General features: G+C 41.8%; 1 long non-coding RNA gene across 8 annotated transcripts in view; it reads left to right on the forward strand.

The window, feature by feature from the left end:
- Positions 1-623: 623 nt before the first annotated feature.
- LOC110951096 (uncharacterized) overlaps positions 624-20,810 on the forward strand; it is a 78,421-nt gene continuing 58,234 nt past the window's right edge. For 2 of the 8 annotated variants that reach the window (XR_007939636.1, XR_007939635.1), the window contains exons 1-2: positions 624-1,072; positions 1,178-1,323. This is a non-coding gene — a long non-coding RNA (uncharacterized LOC110951096). The remainder of the gene's footprint in view (positions 1,073-1,177; positions 1,324-20,810) is intronic. The other 6 variants (XR_007939634.1, XR_007939639.1, XR_007939637.1 and 3 more) reach the window with 5 other exon arrangements.

Below are 20,810 nucleotides of genomic sequence, written 5' to 3' on the forward strand. Positions count from 1 at the left end.
GGCGTTTGAACACTTGCTGCAGGCACATTAGAGCCTTTATCAGTATGCATAAGGTGTAATGAAGGTTGTTCACAAACTTGAAGGGAAACATTTACTTAGGCAATGAAAATAAAGCAGGATTTAACTGTTTAACACTGCCGGATAATGTGAAAACAGGCTTAAGTGTCTTTAAAAGGCAGGTTTTGTCGCCAGACCATTACGTCTCCAAGGTTTTTCACAAGCTTGGAAAAAAGGCAACACTCCAGAACATTTTGCTGAGCTGAACTGAGCAGGTTTTCAGATTAGCATCAGGGCTGAGTTGGCGGGGCACAAGCTGTGTTTCCGTAACATATTTTCATGCACATTTTGTACCAGAAGAACTTTGTGGAAGTGGCAAATTTGAAAAAAAAAAAAAAAAAAACCATCTCCAGCTTCCTCACTGGAGGTGACTTTTGATTATTTTGATGTAGGAGTTCAAGCGTATTTTTTGAACAAGTTCTGACTCAGCAAACATTTGACTCACTTGACCAATCCTAATCTCCAAGTTATGTCTCCTTTTTTTGATGCAAATCCACCCACAGACATGAACCACAATTCATAAGTAAATGTTGTCTTGTACTTGATAGTGCCGACTGTCATCCCACCGGCTTCAGGTTTAGCTGCATACCGCCCCACAGCACACCAATGGTCTCAACCTGACAAATTCAGCAAGACCACATCATCATCATCAACATCTCATCATCGAGGGGCAGGAGATGTGATTCTAAGGCCACAAACTGGACCCTCTACACTCCTCTGCTGTGCCTTAAAATCACAAACAGAATTGGTGACAAGGCAGCCTTGGCAGGACCCGGTAGCCACTGAGACTGTACTCGACCTACTGCTGAGGACACAGCTTTCTCTCCAGTTACACAAGGACCAGATGGCTTGGAGTGCAGCCCGAGAACTTCATGCTTCCTCATCCTCAAAATCTATCCATGTGCTGGAAGGGGTTGAATTGCAGTATCGTGTAAGAGTGAGAATGGTGCATATTATCCCAGTTAGCCAGAAAGCCAAATATAAAGGAAACGTCTACCTACAATATTCCAAAAAGGTGAAGATGGTTCACCAGGCATTATCAGTAACCCACCTCTTGTTTTTACCCCATTACACTAGTTGATCTAACACTTGATTCTGATTGCTTCCCTCTATCTTACAGACCGAGATAATGTCTCGCAAGCTCTCGACATCAACAGAATGCAGCATTCTCATCCTCTTTCCTGACCTTGGAATCTCCAGTCAGAGGCTACAAGAGGACTACAGTCATCCCCTCTCTGCTTCTGCTTGTTCCCAAAGCTCTGTCTGGTAAGTGCTCCACCTACACACATATCCAGCCACACCGTTGTGCACACTTGCTCGTAGAGGGAGTTGATGAGACAGTGACTGTAGATGAAGGCTTGACACCGGGAAAATGTGTGTCTAACGCCCCACGGGGATCTGGCTGTGATCAAAAATGTATCAAAGAGAGGATAAAACTTGAAAAAGCAAACTTAAAAAGACCTGATCATTTTGTACCTAATCATGAAGTCCTTTCTTCAGGTTTTTCAGGGCAATGTAGGACAGCCGTTCACTAATAGCCAGACACTGGTTGTCACAGTTTTTACCCAGAAATGTTGCCATTGTTTAAAAGCCCATTAGCTTGCATTTCAAAGTATTATTAGTCATGCAAGCTGTCAACTGCCTCTCTATGGGGCTGCCCTGATGGCTGCATGCTCTAGGACAACCTTGCATGGGAATAGCTGCCAGTTGCTCTGACTGCATTAGCTGGAATGCGAACCCAAGCTGTGCTGTCATCTCCCTTTTACTGCCCTGTCTGTCTACCCCACCAAATACAAATACAGGTGAAACAGCACCCTTCAGCTTGCAGCACTAACCTCTCTCCTGGTCATACAAATGAACCAAGCTCTGTTTGATTTTTCCTTTGTCTCTCAGGCCGTGCTCTGAACCTACCCATGAAGGACACGAGCATTGCTAAGCTAACCTCTGCTGGCCTGACACTGATCAATGGGATCACCAGGAGTTGCTTTCTGCTGTGGAAGCAACTATTATCATCTACTGCAGTGTGATCCAGTTGATCTAGGTTAGCAGTAAAGTGAGAATTCCTGCAGAGAATGAGTGATTTGTCGTATTCTGACAACATGCAAGTGTTCTTTCCTCTTTGACTGCAAAATGCAAAGAAGGTGAATTCTCATCTGAGTAGGTATACGCCAAATATAACGCAGTTCAGTTGTAGTTCATTTGCCCCCAGAGAGGGTCCTGAGAGCTGTCTGCTTTTGTTAATATTCACTGTGACACTAAAATATATATAAATATCTCCTGCCACTGCTGAAACTGGAAGGCTCAGTAGAGTTAGACAATGTTTGGATGCCACCGCTGTCACTGCAGCTGCTGTCTAATTTCTGTCCCTGTCTCTTTGCCTGTCTGTCTACATGGCTGCTGCTTTGACTCGCTAAAGGTTGAGCACTCGAGTATCTGCATGTCTGTGATGATGTGCCCGACTGTTTATAAACAAAGGTGATACCGGATAGATGAATAGCTGCACATTAACACATGCAGAGCACACACAGACTAAATTATTTATGCAGCTGTGATATTGCATTTTTCATCTCTGCCTCGTCCTCGTCTCTCCATGCTGTGAAAAGCAGATGGCATATTTTGAAGTGGCAGTCATGTGTGCAGAAGGATGGATAGATGTATGGGACGGTCTCTCAGTCCACACGTTTTTGTCTTTATAGCGCCTCTTTTTGTCACATTATTTGTGTGTGTGTGTGTGTGTGTGTGTGTGTGTGTGTGTGTGTGTGTGTGTGTGTGTGTTCTTGTACTTGCTACATGGTGAGTACCATTTTCTGCATTTAACTATCAAAGTGAGGACATTTTTACAAAGTGAGGACATTTTGGCCGGTCCTCACTTTGAAACAGCCATGTTTGAGGGTGAAGACTTGTTTTTAGAGAACAGGTATGAATTGAGGTTTGGTTAGGGTAAGGATTAAGTTTAGGCAATCAGTTGTGATGGTTAAGGTTAGGGTAAGGCTCTAGGAAATGCATTACGCCTATGGATGTCCTCACTAAGATAGAAGTACAAACGTGTGTGTGTGTGTGTGTGTGTGTGTGTGTGTGTCATGACCTCCTTGAAGTGTGCAAGAGGACATGTGGGATTTGTGTGTGATCATGTCAGCACACATTTGTGCCGATGCATGCATGTACTAATTTAAATGGTGTGTACATCTGGTATCCATGTTGTGTGTCTGTGCATCAGACAAAGGCCAGCCAGAGTCCATTGCTGGGCGGGAGCGCGTGCAGCGTAGTAATGAGGGCGTCATTAGTTTGGCTGGGAGGCTCCTCCACTATTAGCTAATGTGATTCTCAGCCATCTGCTCTGACAGGCTCCACCGGTTACTCATTTCCACCTCGATCAGAGCATGCTACTGAGATGTCTTTCCTCTCTCTGTGTGGAGTAGCTGAACCCTCCCGGTGCGGGGTTCAACTCCTCCAGTCTGTTTGTCTGGCTCACCGTCAAGCAGCCGTCTGTCCGTCTCTGTGGTTGCTTTGTGTACCTCAGACAGCATCTGTAGTTTTCCACATAATCTCCATTTTAAGTCTCTTTTTCCTCCCTTTTTAATTCGCTTGGCTGAAGATTCCACTCTTGCCTTTTTTAAAAGTAAAAGTCCCAAGTAGAATATAAAGAATTGTTTGTAGAAGTTTTTTTTCTATTGACTGATATGTCTAGCTGCTTTTTGTACATACAGCATCACAAAGATTAAACCCCAGCAAGTTGTTGCCTGTTAGCGAAGTTTAACCTCAGTCAGCCTTTCTTTATCATTGTATGACCTGAGAATGTCTCGCAAGTTTACCTTGAGATAGACCAAGCGCGTTTGAAATATCTTTTATAATAGGGGCATTAAGTAGAGCTGTCTCAGTTGACCAAGTCACAGTGTACAAAAGTACAAAGAGAGCAGTGTGCTGGCTACAGAATTATCACAAACGTCACCAATAAAAGCCATTTGAAAGCTGAGATTTCTGCCTGGGGGGAAAACAAAGTTCTTGGAAAAGACATGTTGACCTAATCTAGTCAGCTTCACTGGGAGCTGACCTCTTTCTTCCACTCAGGCTGGAACCAGAAATAGGGCTGTGGGCCCATTGCTGGTGGTCTCCACAGGACGCAAGCTGTAATAGATTTTTAAACAGACTGGCTCCCAGGGCTAGAGAATAAACTTACCACCTCTGATCCTTTTGGGAAAATGTGTAGTGAAAACCTGGGCTATTTACCTGATATGTGCCGCTCCCACTATGCTGTGCGATTCTGCCTCTCTCCTGATACTTCTGTGCTTTCAGGCAGCTGTCAAGTGGCTTTTATGCATTTTTTTTGAAAGAGCAAAAAGCATAAAATGCCAATCAGGTGCATTTGCATCAGCTCGGTTAAACAGAATTAATTGTATTACTGAGCAGGATGTTTTTACTTTTGATTAAAGCTCTGAATTTTTACCACTAGAGGGCAGATCAGCTCAAATTGGGGTCGTCATCAACTTAAAAATCTTAAGGGCCGTTTACACGAGGACGCTTGCAGGTAAAAACGTCAAAATATTTAAACAAAACGCCCTATCGTTTATACGAGGACGGCGTTTTGGGGGCTTGAAAACGCAAAAATTTGAAACCGGCCTCCAGAGTGGAAAAGTAGAAAACGCTCCGCCGTTACGTTTCCGTCTAAACAGCAAAACGCAAAACTTTGTCGAGATCTGACCATGTCGCGTACGCGATTATACGTACATACGAGGCCGGTGCTTTGGTTTGCCGGCCGGTACAAGGACGTAAACAAAGATGTGTGATTATTTCCATCCTTCGTACCTTCAAGCAACTCTGGCAGCTCTATGTACACTACAGGAGTCGTACCAACAAACGTACAGAATCTGTACAGATTCCATTCATGAACATTTACCGCGGTGGAGATCCGAAAAGGGAGATAGTACGCATGCGCGTAGACATGGCGGAGTTTTATCACAGCGCCACCCAGCTGCCTGGCATGCATATCCAATCGAATTCCACACACTATAGAGTCACCGTACATACGCAGATTTCCTTCAAAACCGCTCGTCTAAACGTGAAATGACAAGACGCCACTTTTGCGTTTTCTGTTAAGATGGTACTCGTGTAAACGGCCCCTTAGTTTGGCAACTATCACCTCCTTTCAAATCCATGAACAGAAAACTAAGCGTCTCATTGGGCTCAATTTGAAGGTAATGTTGAAAGTCAGGTGAACATTCACTGCCTTGTAGTTCTATTTTGGTGCATTAACTCATTCCAGAAGTCTTTAATTTCCCTTATTTTGCCTTTTTTTTACGAGTCCCTTACTTTGTATTAGCGAGGTAGTTTCAATAGCTTTATATAAACTCCTGTACCAGGAAGCAGCTACATGTGATTTAATGAGATTTTGTTGATACCTGTTGGATTTCTCCAAGACTGGCAAACCAAAATAATGAGCTGAACACTTCCACATTTCAAGAAGCAGATGTTGTTACCTCTAATGTTACATAATTTACATGCACACAGTGTTGGGTCAACCCTGGTTAAAATTTCATTTAGTCTCCATAGCTAAGCAAGAAAAAAGATTACCTGCTTTCCGAAAGGCTGATGTAAAAATGCCACATTTCTTGAATATTTTAAACTGTATTACTTCTTCTATTTCCATTATTCACAGTTTCAAAATAACAAAATCTGAGTTTGAGGCACCCTGCAGTCTGTACTTAGTCAGTACTTAGTAACACTTCTTTGACAAGTATCACAGCTTGTGAATACTAGTCTTTCAATTATTGTTTGGAAGATTTTTTTGCTCATTCCTCCTGCAAAAGGTTTCTAGCTTTGTGAGATTCTTGGATGTCTTTCATGCACTGCTCTTTTGAGGTCTGTCCACAGATTTTCAGTGATGTGTGGGTCAGAGGACTGAGAGCCTTCAGCTTGTGCCTCTTGAGATTGTACACTGTGGGTCCGAGGTGTGTTTAGGCTCATTATCCTGTTGTAGAAGCCATCCTCTTTTCATCTTTAGCTTTTTCACAGGTGGTATGATTCTTGCTTGCAGAATTTGTTGGTATTTAATTGAATCTACCTTCTACCAGTGAAATGTTCCCTGTGCCACTGGCTGCAACACAGACCCAACACATGATCAATGCACCATCAGTACAGGTCTCCTGGGTCTTTTGTTGTCAGATGGGAGGGCAGATTTGTCTTTCTCGCAATCGTTGGGGCATTTCTCTTACAAAAGTGTTATTGGTTTTTCAGATTTTAGCTTGATTTCTACCATTCCTGTTACCTTTTAATTATCAGCTGAAGAAGCAGCAACCTGAGGAACACTAACCTACGGTGGTTTTACAGCATTGGAAGAGAAAAGGGGATCATTTTCATGGAAAAAAACCTTTTGAATCATGATGAGAAATAGCAGTGCAGGTTTTATTCCTTTACCTTTAGTAGATCAGGATATTTACATTCAAACACAGCCTTAAATGTCAGTGTGTGGATTAATGTGCTAAAAGGAGGTCACTGGACACTAAAAACACCAATGTCTCAGAAAATACTTGATATGACATTCTAAAATTTTACAGATACCAATTTAAATATCCATAGTTTATTTTTAGAAATTAGGTTGAAGCAAATCAGAGATGGTCGAGCAGAAGGTCCCTGGTGATTTGAGATGAATTAACCCTAACTGTTTTTGGCATATTTGAAAAATCTGCAGATATGATCAGTTTTTTCTAACCATTCTTACTTTCACAAAGCATCTCAGTAGAATATGCAGTCAAACTCCAAATTGGAACTCTCTTTATAGCCCTTAATGATATCATAAAATAGCATAGTCATATCAAGTATTCTTTTTGTGGACCAAAAACATGTATTTAGGAAATATCTCAAGCATATGTAAAGATTGCAAAAGTTCAACAGGATGTCACATAGTGGAAGACAGTATTGAGGCTGCACATATTGACATGACATCTTCACATAAATATTCAGTACGTGTGCATCCACTCTGCCATGCAGATTGGCCAGTCATCAGCGCAGTATAAGTGTTTGTCTGTTTGACTAATCGTCTCTATTTGTTTTTATCTGCCTGTATTCCCAGTTCCCCCGCGATCCTCCATCTCTTTCTCTCTCTCACGTTGTCCATCCATTTCCCATTTACTATGAATATCACAACATCTGTCCCTGAGGGGCCCTTCCAAGAAATTACACATTATCACCCTTCGCTTTGACACAGACGTGTTGGAGCATTTATCACACCTATCAAGATGCGTCATCAACATATGATCGCATCCGCTGTCTCCGGGGGGGCAGCAGCTCATCCTGAACACACATACATACACCAGCTGCCAAACATCCAGATGTATCCGTCAACTCCGTGACACTCATTTGTCTCGCGCACACAAACACTCATCCACACACATCCTACACATAATACAAATCTTTTCTCCCTCATGGGTTTCTCTTCCTACTGGTTTAGCACGGCTCCCTTGGGCACAGTAGAAGCCCATCCTGTTTAATTGAGTGTATCTCATCATTTGCAGTGGGCCTTCCCCCCTCTAATCAGTTTTAAGAGCTCCTTCGCTTTCCACCAGCCTTTACACTTCAAGGGAATCTAGCTCTGTGTGTGTGTGTGTGTGTGTGTGTGTGTGTGTGTGTGTGTGTGTGTGTGTTTTAAGAAAGAACGGGTGAGTTAAGTGGGAAGGATAAAAGCACCAATGCGAATCATCTTGTTGACATGGAGCCTAAGAAAGTGTAAGTGAGAGAGAGCGGTGAGGAAGTGACACTGACTTGCAGAGAGTGACAACTTGAGACAAGAATGTGCTTCTAGTAATACAGTTTTTACACTTTTATTTCAAGTAAGAAGAATTAAATGGACATAACTTGAAGAAGACTTGTGTTGTTTAGTACCAAAGACCTCAGCGACACAACATCTCTGTTCCTGTGGGACAGGAATGTCTGCTGCGTGGAAGCTTCTGGTTTTTGTAAAGAAGCGTGGTTCTCTTTAGCAATTTACTTATTTTCTGGGGTGTAACATTTTTACTGTGGAATCCTTGTGACAATTAAGGGATTAGATGTTCTTTCTTCAGACTGTTAATAAATTTCAAAAATGCCGTTTGAAAGCAACGCATCGACATTGAACAAAAATGTGTGAATTTGTGTTTCATTCACAGTTTGATCAGCTGCTCAACTTGTTGATGGCTCCATGTTTATGACATTACAGTGTTTATACATTTTGACTTGGAAAAATCATGAACATCTGTAAATCATATGCAGACGTTTGACTGAAAATGCAAACAACGTCTACAACAGCAAGCAGCTAGATCCTGTCACTGACAGATAAACTTTGTCACGGATGTCTTTCACACACCATCCATATTTGGAAGGTTTTTATTTTAGTGTTTAGTGTTTATATGCCACCAGTTTCACTATGAGCTATAGACAATGCCCTCAGATAAGTCAGCAAATGCTCGTGCTCGTAGAAAGATGCATATTAGCGTTGAAAAGTCCACATCAGAGTGGAATTCTAGTTTCTGTTTACTGACATGAGCCTCCTGTGTTTGGATCCAAAATTCTGTCCAAACCTTCCTTTGCAATTGAAGGCAGTTTCCATAATTGTGAAGCAGGAGGGAGACAGAAGAAAGACGCGAACAAAACCAAACCTTACCTTGCTAACAAAAAAATGAGAGAAAAGAAAAACCCCAAATCAGAGAGATGTCGATTTGCATAGGAATACTACTATCAAAGGAGCTCCATGTTTGGTGAAATATGGTTGGTAAGTTCCAGTGGAAGTAACTACTTCACAAATTATGGACACGGCAGATTTGCACAACATTAAGATCACAGAAAGTGTCTGAATTACTTGAGGTTTGCAGAAAACTAGCGCTAAAGTCTATGACACACAAGCATCAGCAGAGACTTGGTATTTTACCAGGTGGTGCTCGGCCCGGTCTGTGCCTCAACCATCTTTACCTTGTTCTTGTTTTGGGGTGTTTAGCCTTCATTGTGGTCTGCAGCAGGTAAAACACATGCTCATTTGGATTGGGGTCAAGTTACTACATTGCCACTGTAGAATATTTTACTGTCTGGCCTTGTTGTCTTGAATATTTTATCATTATAATCAGGATCTGTATCCTGCTACTAATGGATCCTCGTGTCTTCTAAATCCATTCACATGCATTACTGATATTGTGTTTTGCGACTGAACTTTTCTACTTTGTGTCTCAAAGTGTCTCTCTTTAATGCTTTCTTTCACTCGCCTACCAATACTCTTCATTTTTGGTATGATAGTCACATACTGTATGTTGCATCAGCTTTATCTGGGTATTTTGTCTCTTTGGGCTCAGAGACAATCGAGTCACACACAGATACACTCGACTAGAGGACTGTGACGTCTTTCAGTGTTTCAAATGGACCCCAGGGACAATGTACATGCAGACAAATGCATACATACAAACCCTCACGCTGCTGTGGACAGAGTGAAAACATCCTGCAGCAGACAGGGATGGCAGCACTAATTGCTGCTGCTTACCGATGCTTTCTAGTGACAATATGTTTGTGATGGTGCATCAGACTGAACTGTGCTGTTTGATGTCGCCCCAGCTGGCTGCTGTTTCTAAGTCAACGCTTACACTACGGTCTAACTCTCCACATCCCTCCATGACCACCATTACTATCGTCTCCTGCTCTTTTTCTCTCTAACCTGCCTGACTCTTGTACCAACTCCATATGCTCCATGTTATAAATAGGTAATGAGGGTCAGACAGGGGGTAGGCTGATATAAATGGAAAGAAATAGAAAGTTTAACCTCCTTTTTTATGTCTGTGCACGTGTGTTTGTATACATCGAGTGTGCATGCCAGACTAAGTGCTCATCTCTCCGAGCGTATTGTTTCACCTGCTTAACCTCCACCTTCATCTCCGTCTCTTCTCATTCCTTCCTTTTAACTTCGAGCCTTTTAAAAAGTACTCTTTGCCCTTGCTTTGTCATTCCACACTTGAGAAGTGCATCACTACATCACATATGCATAGGGATTGTGTGTGTGTGAAGCTGCCTGTGGTTCCTGCTGTAATTCTGTATGCTTTCAGCTTGTTCTAGCTTCCCACTGTGACTCAACCTCACATGTCTATTTGTGTCTTTCTCTGTCTCCGTCCTTTTTACTCGCTACATCTTGCTCTTAGTAACTCTTCCTTGCTTTCATTTTTCGGCAATCTTTTCCCATATTTCCTCCCTCTCCTGCTTTCTTTTCCACTCTGCGTCGTTCATTTTGCATTTTATCCTCTCTCCTCTTTGTCTCTCCCTCCATCTTTCCTGCGCATTTTCACTCCTCCTCTCACTTTCTCCCTACTTCTTTCTCTCTCTCCCCTCCTCCTTCCATGCCTGCCATCTCTTCTTTCATTTTCTGACTCAACACCTTGCTCTTTGCATGTCTATTTCTGGTCTCTATCTTCCTCTCCCCATGCCAGCATCACCTCCCCCTGGTTCTCATTATCTGTCTCCCTCTCTTCCTCTCTCTTGTCTCTGTCTCTGCTTAGATTCCTTCTATTCCCGAACCTGTCCCACCCACCTGTGCATGTGTGCACACGTGCACCCACACAGACATATACCTGCATACTCACAGATGCACACTTTTAAAGGCATTGCATCCTTAGACCTGTTATTTTTCCCTGTATTCTCTTTTTTTTTTATCCTTTGAGAACATGACAAACATGCTAACAATGCTTGTTAAAATGGAAGGTAACGAAAATATCAAAAGCATATTTGTCCTCCTTCCTCTCCTGAACACATTTCTAGGATTCCAGTGTGTGGACCTGCAGGCAGTGGAGGTCTGTCATACATATTACACGATTAAGGGAATTCTAATTGCTTTAGGTCCTTTCTCCACTTTTTGACAATCATCATCACAGCATTTATGAACTGTAGGTGTCATCAGTGATGTGATGTCCTTGTTTCCAATATTATCTATTCTAGCAACTGCAGATATAAAGAAAAACCAAAGGAACAGACGGCAACCTGCCAATAAAGGGAAGCATCTGTTCCTGAGATGTCTTTTTCTTTTTTCCATTTGAACTTTTGTAGCAGACTGCAAAACAATTAATCAGTGATCTGAAAAATGACAATGTGTGTTATCAGACTAAGCTTTTAATGTTTTTTCTGTCTTGCTGCCCTTGATTCTATCGAAACTCTTTTTTTCCCCCCACACAGTAAGCCCATGTTTTTGTCACTAATGATCCCTTCTCAGTGCAACTTCTAGACAAAGCAGAGCAGATGTTCCTCAGAAAAATGCTGCTAAATTGTGGCACATTATATTTTTAGTCACTCTAACCCTGGTAAATAACAAACACACCAGCCATCAATGATACGATCACACCACAGCGAGCATTTATGAAAATGCAGCTACACCTACAACTTATTTTCTCTCTCTGTTTGCACTGATTTGTTTTGCACATTACTGTGCCCTCATTTTTTTATCACTTGAAGTGGAAGATGCACTCCCTTTGCTACCCTCAGATAAAACAGAGCAGATGTTCAGTGAAAAGCTGCTGTGGCATTATAATTAAAATTCATTTTCTTTTTGTCATGCAAACCTTGATAGCTGACGGACGAGAAATATTTGTGATTTGACCTACCAGTAGTGGGTATTTGTGCCACAATTACAAATTCCTCATCATCTGTGTTTGGACTGGTAGTATTTTCTATTGGTGCCCTCCATTTTTATCAACATTTCTTCAATGTGCACATGTTTTTCTGATCTTTGCTTAGCTTCCCAGTGGTGCAATGGCAATATCCTCTGAGCTCCATGACAATGAGTGTTGGAACGCTGTACAAAGAAAGCGACCTCTCCACCAGAAAGTAAACTGACTGTGGGTTTGCTTTCCTCGTGAGATCAACCTTCACAGGTACAGAGAGTGGAGACTTGTTTAATAATGCACTAGTTAGCACAAGTGTTGGCAGAAAGGACTGTAAGATTTCTAATAGAAAGCAGTATCTTTGGTGACAAGAACCCTATTGTAACACAGGTTTTTGCAGCTGTTATTGCTCACATTCACCATATTCTTTCACTGTGTAATCAGTGCATCTAAAATTATCGTCTACACAACCTCATTTTCTTTCACTATTCACACAAGGATAACAGGCTGTTTTTGGCAATAGAGCCACGGAGCTTTTGTTGTCATTGTTATTATCATCCATTCAGCATCTGAGGAGGAAATAAAAGTTCAGACAGAAAAGTGGGCTCCTGGTTCAGTGGCATTTCCTCGTCAGGATTCTAGGCTGGGCTGGTAAAGCCGCTGTGAAAATTGATTGATTTGATCCAGCACACAGTGTTGTTGCTCCAGTGTGGGTTTTTACACTGTGAAAGTTTACCATTCCATACACACTGTGGTCCACGTACAAAAAGATGCTGTTCATTTTTACGCTCTCTTGTAGATGCGTCTACATCTGCAGAACAGGCTTAGCGATAACAGGATTTTCAGCTGGTCTGTGCCGTGTGAAACGCCTGTGGTGCAGCAGTAGCCCGTACAGAACAGCTGAGAACCCACTTGTTGGAAATGAAATAAACTGGTGTATGCATCAGTTTGTGTGGAATTATGAGCACAGTGACAGGCGAAGCACATGCTAATAATACCTGCTCGCCTTCTGAAATCTGACGCAATCAAAAAGCTGCAGCAGTCAGCTGCTTTCAGCCGAACGAGCTCTGACAATCCCCCACTATACGCGATCTGTCCAGTGGAGCTGAAAGACAGAATTAGTAACTAGCTGGTGAATACAGTGGAGCAGCTCGCAGAGAACGATAGATTTTTTTCAACAGCACCTGGAGACCAAAACAGAAGTAAAAGACAGTGAATATGAGGCGCTCGAGCCCGAATGATGCAAATTTTTGGATCCAAAACTTCAATGTAAAGACAGCACTCGAATACGCGTCACTTTGTGCTCCTCTGGGATGCTACATGTGCTGCAGACAGATTAAATATCGAAGCCACATCCTTCGCTTAGCCCTGCCCACGATGACTGAAATACAAACAAGCCAGGTGTTTTTTCTGACGTGCAGCCAGACCGTTATGTTCTGCAGAATGGGCTGATGTAGCAAGACAAGTGTCACATTTACACCTTGTTGCACTGCCCTCAAGTGGTCAAAAACTTCAGCTACAACTGCTTTTAAAGATGTGTAAATGTATTTATTCATATTTTTAACAGGATAGTGATTATTGATTTAGAACAGTAGGTTGTTATTCAAAGTTTTGTCTGGTGCCTACCTGTGCCAGTGGAATAGCTACTTTCCAAGTGAAAACAAAACATGCTGACACTCCTATATACATCTGACACATGTCTGGTACACCCCAGTGTTTGAAAAATAGACACACATTTCACTGTTTGGATCGGAAATGAACACACAGCTTTTTCTGTCTGCTCAGGACAGCTACATAAAAAATCAAAAGGAATTAGTCCACCTCTTGACACAGAGCAGGAAAGAAAGGGGTCAGAGCGCCAGCGTGTTCGACAGCAGACCAGAGTTCAAATAGAGATTTGGTCATACTGGTTTATTGTGAGCGAGTAATGCTGCGGGGAACAGAGTGACATTTTGAGAGAGCGAGAGAGAGAGCGGGGGAGAAGATCTAAAGCTCTTCTGAAAAGATTGAGAGATTTATGGAAAGATGGAAAGAGACAGACAGAGCGATAGATTGAGATAGAAGTGGCATGTCGACTGAAATTGAAAGTGGAGTATCTGCAGCACTTTGGAAACACACACATACACACAGTCACGATGAGACAGTCAGGTAGAGACAAAGTGTGTGTGTGGATGGGGGGGGATCTATCATACAGCGTCATCCTGTTGCCCATCAAAGCTATCTGCCCCCTCCTAGTCTTTGTCGCTCTAAAACCATGTCTCTGTTTAGCCCTCACACATCATTACCTGGAAGCCCCATTGCTTTCTCCTGAGTCCTTTCTCCCTTTAACAGCCTCTCTTCCTACACAAACTCATTCCTCCCTACTGGACAGAGAGGGGGGAGTTGCAGTGGGTTGGTGAGTCAGAGTCGGGTGCCTGACAGCCAGCCAGCCAGCTCAAGAAATTTTTCATCCACTACCTCCTGTGTTTCCTTCCCATTTGCCACCTGTCTGTCTCTGTGGTCTGCTGAGTCCCAGCGCTGGACAGCAGAGATACCAGGACCCCCCACAGAAAGGCCAAATCCCTCCATCTCTCTTCCTCTGCTGTTCCTCCTATCATTCATGCACTTGTTCTTCTCTCCTTTTTATTTTCCTTCACCCAAAACATTCATTTTCCTTCCACCACAACCTTTCCCTCTTCCTCTCTCTTATTTTTTTTTTTTTAAATGTACTCCTCTTTATCCAGAAGTTTCCTTGCAGGCCTTTGTCCACATTCTTCAACCAGCACAGTGCTGGCACATGACGCCATCCTGCTATTTTGCTTTGGCTAAATATTCACTCACACGCTCATCTGTGCAAATACAGATGCGCAGACACTCATAAATGAATGAGTCGACGGAGAAAAAGCTGCATTTGTTTCTGTGCCTCGCGCCTGTTTCAAGTTCCTTTTCCTTTATCAAGCATTCGTCCTGTATAGTTCACCTTTGGGAGAGCAGCTCTAATCCCTCTGTTCCTTTTTGTTCAGTTTGTATGACAGACATTCTTTGATTCTCTGCTATCAGATTGGTTGCTGTAGCCCAGACTTGGAACCTGGCTGCTGTTGCTGGTGTTTTCTTACGCTGATGTGCAGATAGGTGACAAACTATAGGAAAAAACTGAATGAATGGACAAACGAACCATGCAGGTCCTTACACAGAAGCACTGCATGGCGTAGCTGGTTCTGATTTTGTACCAAAATGGTAAGAGCAGTGTTCATTTCAATAATTACAGTTATGACAGAAAAAATGCACTGATGTCCTCTTTTGTTCAATGAAATCTAAACAAATACGCAAATTAATATTTTAGGACTGAAACAGTTAAAAACAGTTTAACCTTTTTTAGTCTTTGAATAAAAGCTAAACAATTTTGTTCAAGACACAAACTGACAAATTACCTACCTTGGAATAATTTGTTGGCACGCCCATTATTTATGTCCTGGTGAAGCACCTCAGGGGCTTCAAGCATTGGCTTAGCCTCTGCAGTTGTTTTTTAAAATGTGTTTTTCAGTGAGCTGAAGCGTCTGTGGAATCAGACACTGCTGTTCCTGGTCATCGTTTCCTCTGATGCCCCAAATTTCTGCTGCGCAGTAGATTTATCAGTTTGACCTACAGCTGTTCATTTAGAGGCTCTTCACATTTAGTGATGTAACATGTCAGGCAGTAGTATTATCTGAGTTCTTCTCAATACACAGACATTTGAACATCTACAAATTAAAATGAAAAGTGGCATCAAAATAGCTGAGATAATCAATGCACATGCAGGCAGTTAGTCTGCTGGTCTAACAGTGCTAATTGAGCACGTGCAACATGGATGTAATGTTGACGTTATTGTATGGCACACACAGAACTTGCTGGAGGGATTATATGTCTCATCTGGAAATCCCTGCTTAGGCCGCTGCCACCCTGACCTTACACTGGATAAATAAAGCAGATGCATGGATGGACATGCTATGGCCTTCATTTTTACCAGATCAGACGTACGGTCTTCACCTTCCTATGATAACTGCTATGAGATGACATGTTGTGGCTGAATTATTATGACGACTAAAGGCTTTTTTCATTAGAGTTGGAGAATCAAAACCAGAGAGCATTGAAGCCAGGACACTCCTTGTTGGCTTTTCCTTTATCCATCTCCCATCTGTATATATTCTCACTCTGGTTTCTCCTTTTTTGCTGCTGCAGTCTTCTGCCCACAGTGGTGTCACACTTAGCATATTGCACAACCACACACACACACAACCAGAAATTTCCTCTTACCACCTGCTGTACAATCCAGTTCTGACCATCTCAGAATGTGGATCTATGCCAAGCCCTACTTCTGTCTCCCTTTATGCGGTACATCTATATTCATTGTAGCTCACAGCTACAAACAACTGGCTCATCAAGTCCCATTTAAAGATGAGTTCCCTCTCCTCCACCCTCCTGCTCCCACACTTTATATTAAACTTTTTTCCATCCTCCTGCTTTTTAGCACCGTGTAGTCATCATCACTGCCTTCTGCTGCCATTTGCCGGTGCTGTTTTCTGTGTCGCTGCGCCAGTCAACCATGAAGTTCTCGGTGCTGTGGCTGTGTAGTGGTTTTAAGGTCGGCTATTTCTTCTTGTGTAAGGCTCAAGTCACACACAAATGGGTGCTGATATTACAGTAAAAGGAGTTTGACTAACTATACTGCAGTAACTTCAAGAGATAGTCTGAAAATGTGCTGTAGTAGGAGGTAGACATTGCAAATTCTGCAAAGATTTACATTATTGGGTTTTCTTTATTTACATTTATGTTGATTAGTAATCAAAATGAGGGTTCTTACCACATGGGGGTGCTTAACTCTGGAGAAATTATGCAACTTTATTGAATTGAATTATCATGTTCCAATTATGTGAAGCATGTTAATGTAATCAAACGTCTATGGGCTATACTGCTTACAATGCAACAAAGGCTAATAATGGGCTTGCTTCTCTCTATTTGATGTTGTTCTTACAGGATCCTGTGGATGCCAATTTCATGCATCTCAAAATAGTTTATTTTTTTTAGACGTGAATGAGGAGGCAGATGGATTTTTCTTCTTTTCTTTATCATTACAGCACTCAGAAGTCAAAAAAACTATTGTCAAGTGTAGTATTACTTGGAAAAAAAGGGTTCACAGATCAGATCGGAACCCCCAACAGATGCTGCCAGACTTATCAGACTTTCCGAGTGGTCCTAATCAGAGAGTAAAAAGACTATCACATCTGAGTGAGAGAGGGCGAGAGATCAAAAGGGAGTCAGCAGAGCTTTTTGCAATGTTGTTCCTAAAATGCAATTACCAGCTTCCTGTGCTTTCTAGTCAGTCGCTGCAATGTAGCACCACTATTAGCCCCGAAGAGAAAGGACATAGAGAACGTGCTGCCTCCATGACAGTCCGCACAGAGCTGCTATTTTTAGTATTAGCGTATTTGCATGTACAAACACACAACCGAAGCATCTCCCACTGATCATTACATTAGAGCACATGATAACACACTGCTGTTTCTGTGCACGTAAGATTTCCACTGCACTCATTCATCGTATTCATCCCCTGAACACCGCTTATTTCTTCCCTCCTTCCCTCTGTTCCATTTCCCCACCTCTAATTGCTCTGCCGGCTGCTCTTCCTTCAAATTCGGTGCCTTTTATGCCTTTCCGTCTCTTATCACAGTGACTCGATATTTATCTCTGCACTGTTCTCGCCCCGATCACCTGTTCACCCTCCGCCTGCTCCCAGCTGTGTTTGTGCATTGCGGTCCGTGCACTGAGATGAGAAGGCTCTAACAGCTGAGACACAGCCACCAATCTGCCTGTAAATCAGTCATGCTATCACCTGCTAGCACTTCTGTGTATTCATGTGTGTGTGCTTGTATTCATGGGCACGCCTTTCATTTGCCTCCATTTTTCCTCTATCTACTTTCCCCCTTTTATTCAATTCCAGCTGATAGGGTTTGTGGAGTAGTTTGGTCTCCTTAGTATACCATCTGCTTTGTTGTTGCGTCTCTCCTTATGCGAACACGCGTGCAGGTGCATCAGCGTCAGTATATATGAATATATGTGTGACCGCCTATGCCTGCTTGAGTGCTTCTCCGTTCAGCTCGACTTGTTTATCTCCCCCTCCCTACCTTTATTTGCCAAAAGGCTCAATCCCAGCAGGCTTGTGACAGTTTTACTTGTCAGACGTGTGTTTGCATTTCCTCCGCTGTGTGTCTGTCTGTCTGTCCCTGTTGTTGGTTTGGTCTCATTCGTATTTGAAGTTAGTGTGACTTGTCTTACTCCTTGGTTCGCTCAGGAACTAACTGGGAATGCTGGTGTGAGAGGACTGGCAAAATAAGAATGAAGTGATGTAACAGGGGTAAAACGAAGGATCAAAAGGTTCATATTATTCAGGACAGTGGAGAAAGTTTGGGCTGGTTTTGGGTGATCCGATAACTTAAAAATAATATGTGAGGTGTGGCCAAAGTATAGATTTATACTGTTTCTGTACTTCAGTATGTGAAGTAACCAGAAATATGCAACACGATAGTCAAAGTAAAAGGTAGTCACTGAGGTGTTCTTGTGGAATATCAGTGGATGAATGTTACAAAGTAGATTTAGTCCATTACTGTATTTAAGGACCAATTCGAGGTACTTGTGCTCTAGTCTTTTTTTTTCTTTTTAGTGCACTCTGGTTGTAAATGCTACATTTGTCATACAGCTTTAGTTGTTGTACAAATTAAGATTTTTTGCACAGAAAACATGTAGAAATGTTTTGTTATAAACCGTTCAATTGTTCATTCAAGCACAGTTGAAACATTTTGTTGGTAAATCATTTAATATATTGAAAATTAGTAACTGGTTTGACAATTGATACTAGCAGTCCAGAAAGAAAATAATTTGTTGCAGTTGGATATGAAATAGTTAAAATAAGCTCCACTTTAACAAACTACAACAGTAAAATCTGGCTTTTAAGTTAGTACATGAGTAATAATCTTTATTGTGTTATAATATATTTTAGTTTAACTAGCATATTGATCACTTTTGTGCATTGGATACAGGCGTAAACTAACCGTGACGTCACCCGTTGGTTTCAACGCCGAGAAAATGAAGCCCGGATTTTGCTACTTCCTGGTCGTCGTTTTGGATTTTTTGGAGCCAGTGACGTAAAAAGCGTCATCAAACAGGCTGGACCGGAGAGCAACTAGGGGCAGGATTGGATGAGGACTCTCTTATCCCGCCCACATTTTACCACAGAGGCTTCTGTTGCTGTCTATCAAGTATAGCCACGCCCCCTGGCTCTGCCAACTTTAACGATTTATTTAAAATTCAGTATTGATTTATTTTAAGATCGGCCACCTGATCTCTCATTTTGACCATGAAAACTAACGGGAAAAAAAATCCTGAGCTGTAGAACATCAGTCTATCAAATTTTATTTTTTCCAAAATGAATTGGGGTCTATGGAGCAAAAGCTTTTTGGAGCCAGCCCTGGCGGACGGCGTGATATTGCAAGTTTTTGACACTTCCGGGTTGGCTTCAATTCTGGAGCCAGATGCTACGTCCATCTTTATATACAGTCTATGATTGGATACTTATACTTTTAATAATACTTACATTTATTTTTGTCTATGTAACATTTTCATTGCAGGACTTTTGTTGTAGTTCCTCTAATAGAGTGCTTTACAGCTTGCTATTAGTACTTCATAGGACATGAATACTTTTGCCATCACTGGCAAATATCAGGCAGAATGGAAACAGTAAGTACTAGAGAGTTATTAAAAGGAAATCTTCGATTTGTTTGAGTGGGATAATACTGCTGCATAATCCTACAGTGTTGGATCAAGGTTATTGTTGGTATTCATATGTCTCCTCACTTGTTATTTCTGTAAATGAGGTTCAAGATAAGAAGTGGAGTATTTAAACTGTAGTCACACTGTGATTATGGCAACTTTGTTGAATGACAATGACCCAGCAAGGAAGTAGTGATCCCGCAACACTGGGTCACATTACTTTAAAGTTCCAGTGATGTTTGAAAGAAGTATATGTGTCATCTCAAATAATGTTCCCTTTAAATGAAACGTTAACAGAGAAACAACCTGGCTGCAACACTCGTACCATGTTTTCATGATGTTTTAGGGCCACAGATTATGTTACATGATAATGGGGGAGAAAAGCATTCTCTTGCCAACATTTAAAAAGTGTTTTTGAGGCCTTAGTTGACAAAACTATTATTATATAATGCTCCTGTAGTGAGAGAGATCAACAAATGTAGAACAATTTGCCTGTAATATTCTGAGGATCTTTTAGAGATGTTGTTGAACTAACACATTGTAGAGCGTTACGCAGCGTTACATGACAACAAAGGAAGCACTTTCTCAGTGCAACATGCTGAAAGGTTTTAAAAATGTTGAGGCACAATAGTGTTATGGATGTTGTTAGAGAAAGTTGTCCTACTTTTAAAAATGCCATTCTGGGATGTACATAACAAACTTCCATCTGAAAACATTACTAGAGCTGTGCAGGACTGAGAATATCTCTTAGAACAAAAAAATCCTGCTCGGAAGGATCCCACACTTATCAACAGCAGAGAAAGTCTCCTTGTCTGAACAAGTTACGATGGAAACCTGACCTATAAGTGTCAGGTGTCACCGCACATTTCCAAAAAGAAAATAGTTCAGCACAAAGACAGGCCAGGATTAATGGCTTAAAAGAGAAAAGGAGCTGGAACATTCAAGTGGCTTGATCCATTCCTCTGACAGTCACAGGCTCACGGAAATGGAAATGGTGCAAACTGACAGCCAAACAAATCAGCTCCATGTTTGTGTGTTTCGCATGATTAAATGATGGAGGGAGTGTTGCATCGAACTGAGCTTGCATCACAATCCCACTGGCTGGAAGACATTCCTTTGTCGATACAATAAAAATTTCTCTGTGTAATTGAGCTTTCATTGTTCAAAACACAAATTAATTTCTCGTCGACCACGTATTGTGTTAAATATAATAAGCCTGCCGTTGCTTTGAAAGTGATCTAAACCTTCTAGCTGTATAGTTCAACAACTGAGCTCATGCTTCCTCTGTGCTTAGTTTTTCGTATCAGCACTATAGACATTAGTCTTGCGCTCTTGCCATATACATTTCCTCTATTCAAACGGTCAGGATAATGGCAT

The sequence above is a fragment of the Acanthochromis polyacanthus genome, chromosome 23, assembly GCF_021347895.1.
Source record: "Acanthochromis polyacanthus isolate Apoly-LR-REF ecotype Palm Island chromosome 23, KAUST_Apoly_ChrSc, whole genome shotgun sequence".
In the NCBI taxonomy this organism is placed as follows: Eukaryota; Metazoa; Chordata; class Actinopteri; family Pomacentridae; genus Acanthochromis; species Acanthochromis polyacanthus.